General features: G+C 29.4%; 1 protein-coding gene across 6 annotated transcripts in view; it reads right to left on the bottom strand.

Moving 5' to 3' along the window:
- Positions 1-10185, bottom strand: part of LOC119606473 (multiple C2 and transmembrane domain-containing protein) — a 71145-nt gene extending 60960 nt beyond the window's left edge. For 2 of the 6 annotated variants that reach the window (XM_037959988.1, XM_037959994.1), the window contains exon 1: positions 9943-10033. The gene's annotated coding sequence lies outside the window, so the exon portion shown is untranslated. Of the gene's footprint in view, positions 1-9305; positions 9325-9469; positions 9750-9942 lie in introns of those variants that run through there. The other 4 variants (XM_037959990.1, XM_037959989.1, XM_037959991.1 and 1 more) reach the window with 4 other exon arrangements.
- Positions 10186-11147: the final 962 nt, after the last annotated feature.

Genomic DNA, 11147 nt, shown 5'->3' with positions numbered 1-11147 from the left:
ATCAAAACTCGTTTTCATTTTACGACTTACACTTTGATGTCCGACAGAAACTTTGAACAGAACACACTTACTTGTTCTTAATTACATTCAACAGACACATACACACAATAGAGCAACATATCTAAAATGAGTGTATCTATAGCAAATAGTTTAAAGCACTGCACTAGTTTCATTTTCACAAGAAAATCCTACCCACCAGTTCTTGTCTCAAATATCTTAAGTTAGTTGATTAAGAAGATTTTTAAGGGAAATAGGACTTTTTTGATTTCTTCAAAAAAGATGACATTTTTGTTTTGTATATAGTCACCCCATACTGCAGGGTTTAGCAACTAAAAATCATATCTTTAGAGATTGGTCAACAAAACAGCTAAACCTTGAGACATACTTTTAGGCTTAGAAATTCAACAAAAAATAAAAGAGATTAAGACTATAAGAAGTATTTCTTAACTTTCTCAGAAACAACTTAATTCTTTGAGCTTTTGGCATAAAGCAGTGCCATAAAACAATCTGTAAAAAAAAACTCAAATTCCAAAAGGGATTTAGTTTATATTTTCTTTTCACACACAGCTTCTAAAGAGACTCCACATCTGTGCACAATTTCTTCCATTTCAATGCATTTTATCGTATCGACTTCTCAAAAGAATGGGGAAAAATATGAAATGAACTCATCTTAATTGGCTAAAAAGAAATATTGGCAATCTATATTTATGAAGCTCAAAACGACATACGCTAGCTGGTGCCAACTGTATAAGGGCAAATATACACGCAACATAAAAACTGCCTAGTAGGCTTAAAAGACGACAATTGTATTCCTGGACTTTAAACTATATCCTAGTGTAGACTATAGTCTGAACTATATTCTAGTCTATATTATAGTCTTTAGTCTAGTCTATAATATAACCTATAGCCTAATCTCTTGTCTGGACTATAGCCTAGTGTATCCTAAAGTAAAGTCTGGACTATATAGTATACTAAAGACTAGACTACAGTCCAGACTTTAACGTAGCGATTTCTGTGAAAGGTCACCTCGAACTACGGGGTATACACAGGAAATAATAAATATTATAAAAAATAATAATAAATAAATATATAAATTTTTTTGTCACACTGTCTACAATTGAGTAAATTGTATGTTCTTGCACTCGTGTTCAATGGAGAATTATGCTCCATTGGGATTATTTTATGAAGTATGAACATAAGAGCAGTAAAGCTGACAATTTATAATATTAAAAATCATATGGTGAAAATCGATTTTTTGCGAAATGAAACAAAAATATATTAAGCACGATTATTCAGAAAATTTAATGCACTTTTAAAAGGTCTTAATATTTTGAAAGAATTTTGTTGTAAAGAAAAAAAATCGGCGCATATCACAATTCGTCTAACTTTACAAAATGCAAAAAGCTTTCGGAAAAAAATTATTTTATTTTTAACTTTTTTGTTTATATTATATTTTATTTATTTTTAATATTTAAAAATACTAACACATAAACTGACCCATATGAATTTTATTACATGTATTTTACACATTTAAATTCATATAAAACTGACGCCAAGAGGTCAACTACTGTTCTAGCGGCAGCAATAGCAGCAGCAGAATAAAACAAATACAGTGGTCTTATACATAATAGATCCGCCTAGTAGTTAGGACAAAAAGCAAAATTATAATTGAACGAAAAATGTTGATAAAATAATTGAGAACAACACTTCAAATACGTTTATAAATGGAGAAGAAATAATTACTTGAAAACTTATGCGGCAATAATATTACAACAACACCATTAAAACAGAAAACTTAAAACCGTAGTATATAGTGTGGATTATAGTTAAGACTATAAAATACTATCTAGTCCTCACAGTCTATAGCATACGATAAAGTCAAGTTTCCTATTCTGAATTATAGTCTAGTCTAGTTTATAGTCTAGTCTATAGTCTAGTCTATAGTCAAGTCTATAGTCTAGTCTATAGTCAAGTCTATAGTCTAGTCTATAGTCTAGTCTATAGTCTAGTCTATAGTCTAGTCTATAGTCTAGTCTATAGCTAGTCTAGGCTATAGTCTAGTCTATAGTCTAGTCTATAGTCTAGTCTATAGTCTAGTCTATAGTCTAGTCTATAGTCTAGTCTATAGTCTAGTCTATAGTCTAGTCTATAGTCTAGTCTATAGTCTAGTCTATAGTCTAGTCTATAGTCTAGTCTATAGTCTAGTCTATAGTCTAGTCTATAGTCTAGTCTATAGTCTAGTCTATAGTCTAGTCTATAGTCTAGTCTATAGTCTAGTCTATAGTCTAGTCTATAGTCTAGTCTATAGTCTAGTCTATAGTCTAGTCTATAGTCTAGTCTATAGTCTAGTCTATAGTCTAGTCTATAGTCTAGTCTATAGTCTAGTCTATAGTCTAGTCTATAGTCTAGTCTATAGTCTAGTCTATAGTCTAGTCTATAGTCTAGTCTATAGTCTAGTCTATAGTCTAGTCTATAGTCTAGTCTATAGTCTAGTCTATAGTCTAGTCTATAGTCTAGTCTATAGTCTAGTCTATAGTCTAGTCTATAGTCTAGTCTATAGTCTAGTCTATAGTCTAGCCTATAGTCTAGTCTATAGTCTAGTCTATAGTCTAGTCTATAGTTTGGTTTATAGTCTAATCTATAGTCCATAATCTAAGCTATACCCTACTTTATAGTGATTTCTAGAGTCTACCCTATAGTCTAGTCCATAATCTAACTTATAGTCCACTTTATAGTCATTTCTAGAGTCTACCATATAGTCTATTCTGTATTTCTCTCTATACTCTATTCCATAATCTAGACTACAATCTGGACTATTGTCTAGTCTAATTATAGTCTGGACTAAAATTTTTTTAATAACATAAATTTCGTATGAAAAAAAAAAAAATTAAAAACCACTGATAACTTTAATAATGCAGGGGTTACCGATTATGCTGTCAAAATTTTAAATGATGTCCTCAAATTTCTGGTCAATCAACAAGTTTCCAACAATTCTTTTTATCTATTCACTGTGTCACATTTAGTTGTCAGTTTAATTATACATGGGTGAGTGTATTTTTCACACACTATTACAAATAGAAAACGCAAATGTTGATGTATACCAATATGAAGAGAATGTACCCAGTAGTTTTGTAAGGAATCAGTTGTATACTTTTTATATAGTTTTACTTTTGAAATTATTTATTTGACATAATATTAAACTTTTTAATACAGAGATAAGACAGATGATATGTTGCTAGGTTCTAGATAATTAATCAGAAATACTCTAAGACAGACACTTTGAATTGCAGGACATTATTATACTTGTATGTTCCTGAGCTCTTAAAAACACACTTATGTGAGTTTGTACAAAATAACGACATCATAACACGCTTCATTTGACTTTAGGGACAGAACAGGAAGTTTGTGTTACATTTGGGTTTTTTCATATTTTTTACATGTTTTTCGTGTGGAAAATATAAGAGGAAAAAAAGAGAAGAATGAAAAAAGTCCTTAATTTATGAATATGACCTATAAAAAAAAACACAGAACAATGGAACTGAAAGAATAAAATTTGTTTAACAATTTAGAATTTGAGCTTTAAAGTAGTTGTTAAAAAGCATACATATTTTAGCAAATTAGCTCAGAAAAGCTTACATTTAAATTTTTTTGTAGTTTTTTTTTTGCAATATAAAAGAAATGTCATTATTACATTTTTCAAGCATTAAATATAACATGTTAATCATCACAAAAAAAATTTCAACACAACTCTTTTGTTGGAAACATTTGTTGCCTGCATATTTTAATTTTATATATATATTTTTTTCTACTTTTTTTAAGCACCCTCTTAAAAATATAATAAAGATTTATTTTGCAGTATAATTTAGGTTGGATTTTTTTTCATCCAAAAACATGAAACAGTAATATTTAGCATTTTTATTTAAAGTTTTATTTTCTTTCATCTGAAACCCCATTTCTAGAAATGAGATAAATATGGAAGAAGAGAGGGAGAGTATGACAAGCAGATGCCAAAAGAAATCTCCCATTTAGGTACATATAACAACATAAATGTCAAGGAAATTCGCAAGGTACCAACGTACAATCCAGTAGCTTTTGAGCCTTTAGATTTTTTTATGAATGTTATGTCTTCTTTGTGCCGACCACTGCTTCAAAACATTTGCAAACTTTGCTATTTTACATAAAACTTATTTAAATTTGTTTTTGCCAGATGATATTTAAAATGCTTAATATATTACTGTTGAAAGGCTAACACCACTTAACTAATACATTTTTGCGTACATGAGTTAATTATGACAATCTGTCGCTTTATGGAGAAATCTATTGGCATTTTCTGTCACTTTCCCAAAGAAAAATGTTAGTTATATTTTATCAACATTTAACCAAATTCATACTTACTTACGTGTATATATGAGCAAACCTCTGAGTTCGAATCGTCACATCTGTTGAACACCCAAACATAATAAGCAAGACATGAAAACACATCAGACACTTAAATTAGGTTTTTTATAAACGCCATTTAAAATTTTGGATTAAGGACATTTTACAGTATTTGTAAAAACTACTTCAATATAGAGGTCCTGAAATTTTCAAAACATAACGAGAAGCCTGTTCAGAATAAACTATTCCTAGTTTGGTATTATGGTACATATTCTGCAGAAAAACGGATTGAGACGAATGTAAGGTTTCTCTCTCGACATTCTCTGTCGTTGCCAGTCTTCCATCGAAATTAAATCCAAATATCTAGGGAGCCATGCTATTTCAGCTGTAACATCGCTCAGGAAACACTGATTGGAAAATACTCAGAAAAAGAGAATGCATGTCTCAATACATCGGAAGAAATACACCCAGATAACTATCAAATCCACGTAATCCGGACTGACGGGCAAGTACGCTACCAAACAGCCTACCAGAAGCACATATCGAAACAGGCAATTAACACACTATGAGTACCGCAGCTCATTGAGCTCCTTAAGGCAATTTTATAGAAGTATGATAGAAGAAACGAAGTAATGGAAAGTGACAAGAACTAAGTCCCCGAATAGTTGGATTGGTAATCAAAACTAACTAACTACTAACTAACTAACTAACTAACTAACTAACTAACTAACTAACTAACTAACTAACTAACTAACTACTAACTAACTAACTAACTAACTAACTAACTAACTAACTAACTAACTAACTAACTAACTAACTAACTAACTAACTAACTAACTAACTACTAACTAACTAACTAACTAACTAACTAACTAACTAACTAACTACTAACTAACTAACTAACTAACTAACTAACTAACTAACTAACTAACTAACTAACTAACTAACTAACTAACTACTAACTAACTAACTAACTAACTAACTAACTAACTAACTAACTACTAACTAACTAACTAACTAACTAACTAACTACTAACTAACTAACTAACTAACTACTAACTACTAACTAACTAACTAACTAACTACTAACTAACTAACTAACTAACTAACTAACTAACTAACTAACTAATACTAACTAACTAACTAACTAACTAACTAACTAACTACTAACTAACTAACTAACTACTAACTAACTACTAACTAACTAACTAACTAACTAACTAACTAACTAACTAACTAACTAACTAACTAACTAACTAACTAACTAACTAACTAACTAACTAACTAACTAACTAACTAACTAACTAACTAACTAACTAACTAACTACTAACTAACTAACTAACTAACTAACTAACTAACTAACTAACTAACTAACTAACTAACTAACTAACTAACTAACTAACTAACTAACTAACTAACTAACTAACTAACTAACTACTAACTAACTAACTAACTAACTAACTAACTAACTAACTACTAACTAACTAACTAACTAACTAACTAACTAACTAACTAACTAACTACTAACTAACTAACTAACTAACTAACTAACTAACTAACTAACTAACTAACTAACTAACTAACTACTAACTAACTAACTAACTAACTAACTAACTAACTAACTAACTAACTAACTAACTAACTAACTAACTAACTAACTAACTAACTAACTAACTAACTAACTAACTAACTAACTAACTAACTAACTAACTAACTAACTAACTAACTAACTAACTAACTAACTAACTAACTAACTAACTAACTAACTAACTACTAACTAACTAACTAACTAACTAACTAACTAACTAACTAACTACTAACTAACTAACTAACTAACACTAACTAACTAACTAACTAACTAACTAACTACTAACTAACTAACTAACTAACTAACTAACTAACTAACTAACTAACTAACTACTAACTAACTAACTAACTAACTAACTAACTAACTAACTAACTAACTAACTAACTAACTAACTAACTACTAACTAACTAACTAACTAACTAACTAACTAACTAACTAACTAACTAACTAACTAACTAACTAACTAACTAACTAACTAACTAACTAACTAACTAACTAACTAACTAACTAACTAACTAACTAACTAAGTTATTAACTAAAATTTTGTTCAAATTGGTGACTATGGTAACAATCTTTTAACTTTTAAATGGAATTCCTCTATAACGAAATTCTCTTTTAATTTCAGAGAATTATTGATGACAGGTCTTTAAGATGCACCATAGACGAACATAACACTTTAACTTATATCTTTTGGACACTGTCAATTCCGACGAGCTTTTACTGTAGTGGCATGATGCCAAACTCGACTTAATTGTGTTTTTATACAGTGTGTTCTATGGAAATGAAAACACTTTATATATAAATATTGATCGCATGTTTATTTAGTTTTAAGAGGTTTTTACAAAACACTTAAATTTTATTTTTATAATTTTTGTAACATTTTCCAACATTTTTATCATTTTAATCTATTCCACCTAAAAAATGCAAATTTTGTATCCAATAAGGGATCTATCAGGGAAAAGTACACTGTGATTAACGTTGTTAAGATACGTGTTTGTGAAAAATTTTATTACGATTCGGACTAAAACGACATTTATATTTGTTATATTGATTTCGGATCAACGGAGGTATAAGTCATGGTAAACTGACCAGAGCTATGTTATTTGTGTTTCGAAGACCTTACTCACAATAAAGGAGTTGTTATACAATGGATAGCAGAAGCATTTAACTTAACAAATTGATCCCAATAGATTTTAATAATTCTTTAATTCTAGACAAAGAAATTCAGGAAAAACAAAAGCAATTTTCCATCTACATTAAATTGCAAACATTTATGGATAAATGCTCTACAAAACACACAAAATTTGGCAAATAATGCTGAAATTTCACTATGAAATTGTATTATCCCTTTAATACTCTTGGGAATAATTGATAAGCAAAAACTTTTAAATTAGTGCAAATATTTAGCCTTGTAGCATAAATTAAAAACAAATAACTTTATTAAGAGAAACTTTTAACTTAACCTTTAACGAAACTTTAGCATAACTAATGTAATTATTAAGAAATACTTGAGGTGAAGTTTTCGCTACAATAAAAATAGTATTTCTAAACAATTTTAATTAAGCATTTTACGGTATTATAAACAATGTATTTTACTTTTTTTTCCAAATTGACAAGTACAACATTACGTACACATGAAAAGGGTTAAACAAGTCAAATAATCTTTTGCTCTGTCACACTGACTTGACAGGTTTTAATTATTTGAAGCATAAAATCCTGTTAAGCTAATTGTAATCCTGTATGTGTGTAAAGGATAATTTCAAGTTTGAAATCCCTTTTTAAATATTTAAAACTTAAAGGATACTTAAGTATTTTTTGTTGTTTTCTCTGAAACATTACAAATTTAAAAATTTGAAGCACAAATTCCAAACATATGCTAAACTACACTATACATTAGACTGTAGACCATACTATAGACTAGACTACACAATAGACTTCACTATAGCCTTCAGTTCTAGTTCAGTTCTAGTTAAGTTCTAGTTCAGTTCTAGTTCAGTTCTAATTCAGTTCTAGTTCAGTTCTAGTTCAGTTCTAGTTCAGTTCTAGTTCAGTTCTAGTTCAGTTCTAGTTCAGTTCTAGTTCTAGTTCTAGTTCACTTCTAGTTCAGTTCTAGTTCAGTTCTAGTTCAGTTCTAGTTCAGTTCTAGTTCAGTTCTAGTTCAGTTCTAGTTCAGTTCTAGTTCAGTTCTAGTTCAGTTCTAGTTCAGTTCTAGTTCAGTTCTAGTTCAGTTCTAGTTCAGTTCTAGTTCAGTTCTAGTTCAGTTCTAGTTCAGTTCTAGTTCAGTTCTAGTTCATTTCTAGTTCAGTTCTAGTTCAGTTCTAGTTCAGTTCTAGTTCAGTTCTAGTTCAGTTCTAGTTCAGTTCTAGTTCAGTTCTAGTTCAGTTCTAGTTCAGTCCTAGTTCAGTTCTAGTTCAGTTCTAGTTCAGTTCTAGTTCAGTTCTAGTTCAGTTCTAGTTCAGTTCTAGTTCAGTTCTAGTTCAGTTCTAGTTCAGTTCTAGTTCAGTTCTAGTTCAGTTCTAGTTCAGTTCTAGTTCAGTTCTAGTTCAGTTCTAGTTCAGTTCTAGTTCAGTTCTAGTTCAGTTCTAGTTCAGTTCTAGTTCAATTCTAGTTCAGTTCTAGTTCAGTTCTAGTTCAGTTCTAGTTCAGTTCTAGTTCAGTTCTAGTTCAGTTCTAGTTCAGTTCTAGTTCAGTTCTAGTTCAGTTCTAGTTCAGTTCTAGTTCAGTTCTAGTTCAGTTCTAGTTCAGTTCTAGTTCAGTTCTAGTTCAGTTCTAGTTCAGTTCTAGTTCAGTTCTAGTTCAGTTCTAGTTCAGTTCTAGTTCAGTTTCTAGTTCAGTTCGAGTCAGTTCTAGTTATTCTAGTTCAGTTCTAGTTCATGTTCTAGTCAGTTCTAGTTTCAGTTCTAGTTCTAGTTCTAGTCGTTCTAGTTTCAGTTCTAGTTCAGTTCTAGTTCAGTTCTAGTTCAGTTCTAGTTCAGTTCTACTTCTGTTCTACTTCTGTTCTAGTTCAATTCTAGTTTGTTTTAGTTCTAGTTATGTTCTAGACTGGGGACTAGACTAAAAAACTGTCGGTGTGGTGTGGATTAGTATTTTACAATTTTGTCCACAAATTTCAACAGAAATCTCAAAAATCCGATTCGCGTTGTTCTGAAACAATGAAAGTATGTCTACATGTTGCTGACCCATTATCACTTTGCCAGTTAATGTTTTCTAGTAACGATATAATGCCGGTTAAATAACTTTTGTATGAAAGCTGTCAGTACATGTAATGAGAAAAAGTAAGAAAACATTTAGAAACTGGGGACTGAGTGTTGTTTTGTTTATCTAAACCGTTTCTTTCACCTCTCCTTTGGTTGTTTTTGTTATTGTTATTTTTCCTCCTTTTCTGTACAAGTTGTTATTGTAGGTGTAAAAAAATATAAACAATGAATACCACTATTATTTACACTTCACTACACCACCTACTGCTCTCTGTATAAAGTTTACTGCATTACGTGAGAACGTACATACGTGTGTAAAGGATTTTTTTGTTTTTCCTTAAAAATTACAGGACATAGTCAGATGAATAACTGGCAGCATTTTGTTTATTTTGTTGAACTTTGCCAATGTGGTTTTTTTGGTCTTCCTTTTTTGTCGTATATTCTTATTTGACACCCATATTATTTTCATCTATTTGTTAGACACTAATACACAAAAACACATTTACACATGTGCTCACAAATACACTCACTCATTTTCCCACACATATAGGCTCTTACACTCATTGCTTTTAGGCCTGTGAGTACGTGAGTGAGTCCTCCTAGCAGGACGATAACATGTGTAGTTCTTTGTATTGTAGGCTTTGTATTATAAGATTTAAGATAAATCCAACAAAATACATACATATGTACATATGTATGTATATCCCATTTAAATTATGTATTAATTTTTATCTCTTTTTTGTTATAAATGATTTTATTTAAATATTTTCTATACTAACATTTTTTGTTTAATTTTGTAATAAATATTGCTATTTTCATTACTTTATAGATTTTTCATTTTTGTAATATTTTTTTAATTTTTGTAATTTTTTTATTTTGCTACATTTCCCGAATTCTCTTTTTTTTTGTGTATTTTGTTGCAAAATTCAATTAAAATTTTTTCTTGTTTATATTATTTTCATTCACACTTTTTTAGTTTTATTTCGAGTTTTCTCCGCGTTCTATTACCATTAGTTTTGAGAGTACACACGCAACTGAGTTTCTTTATTATTGATGGAATTTGTTTGGAGAGCTTTTTACATAAGTTTTGTTTATCATGCGAAAAATATAATGAAAGAGAACAGTTTTGTTTATATTCATTTCAAAGCTTTCAAGTCAAAAGGATAGTGTTGTAAGGTGTACAAGGTTTTAAGGATTAAGAACAAAAACAACGAAAAAGCTTTTAGAGAGTTTTAACTGTTATGGGTTTAGAAGTTTTAAAGGGTTTGTCAGTGAAGAAGGTAAATTATTCGAAAATTACTAGAAGGCTTTAAAACATACAAAAAATTTTAAAATTTCACAGTTTGTATTTCAAAGCATTTGGGCCAAATGTAGCATAATTTAAAATATCGAAAATAATTTCATAATTTCGCACTTGAACAAAAATTTTTAATTTAATTTCGAATTTACCAAATCTTGTAATTTAAATTAATTTATTTTTGCATTTTAATTTTCTTTAATAGAAAAAAATTAAAATTTTTAATTTTTTAAACATTTAAAATTTTCGAAATAATTTCAAATATTCGAAAAAATTTAAAATTTTCGAAAAAATTTCAAATATTCCAAAAAAAATTAAAATTTTCGAAAAAATTTCAAATTTTCGAAAATTTTCGAGCATCAAAAGCAGGAAAAACATGGAAAATTCATAATTTTGAATTTTAAAACATAAATAAAAGTGATGAAAAAATCTTTAGAAACACTTTTTATACCCTACATCACTATAGCGAGGAGGGTATCATGCGTTTGTGCTGATGTTTGTCAAAATACTGGTCCTACACCCACCTTAAAGTACACGATTTAGCTATGTCCGTCCGTCTGTATGTTCATTGTGCGCACGCTACATGTTACAATTTTCACGATAATTTAATAAAATGCACATTCCTTCTTATACGTCCCAGAATAGGGCTTTTGAGCTTACTTCGAAAATCGGCAGAACTTAGTTTTA

This window comes from Lucilia sericata, unplaced genomic scaffold (genome assembly GCF_015586225.1).
Source record: "Lucilia sericata isolate MDLA Ls3-8-SP2 unplaced genomic scaffold, ASM1558622v1 Contig000589F_arrow, whole genome shotgun sequence".
Classification (NCBI taxonomy): domain Eukaryota; kingdom Metazoa; phylum Arthropoda; class Insecta; order Diptera; family Calliphoridae; genus Lucilia; species Lucilia sericata.
This window is presented reverse-complemented; position numbering and strand designations above follow the sequence as displayed.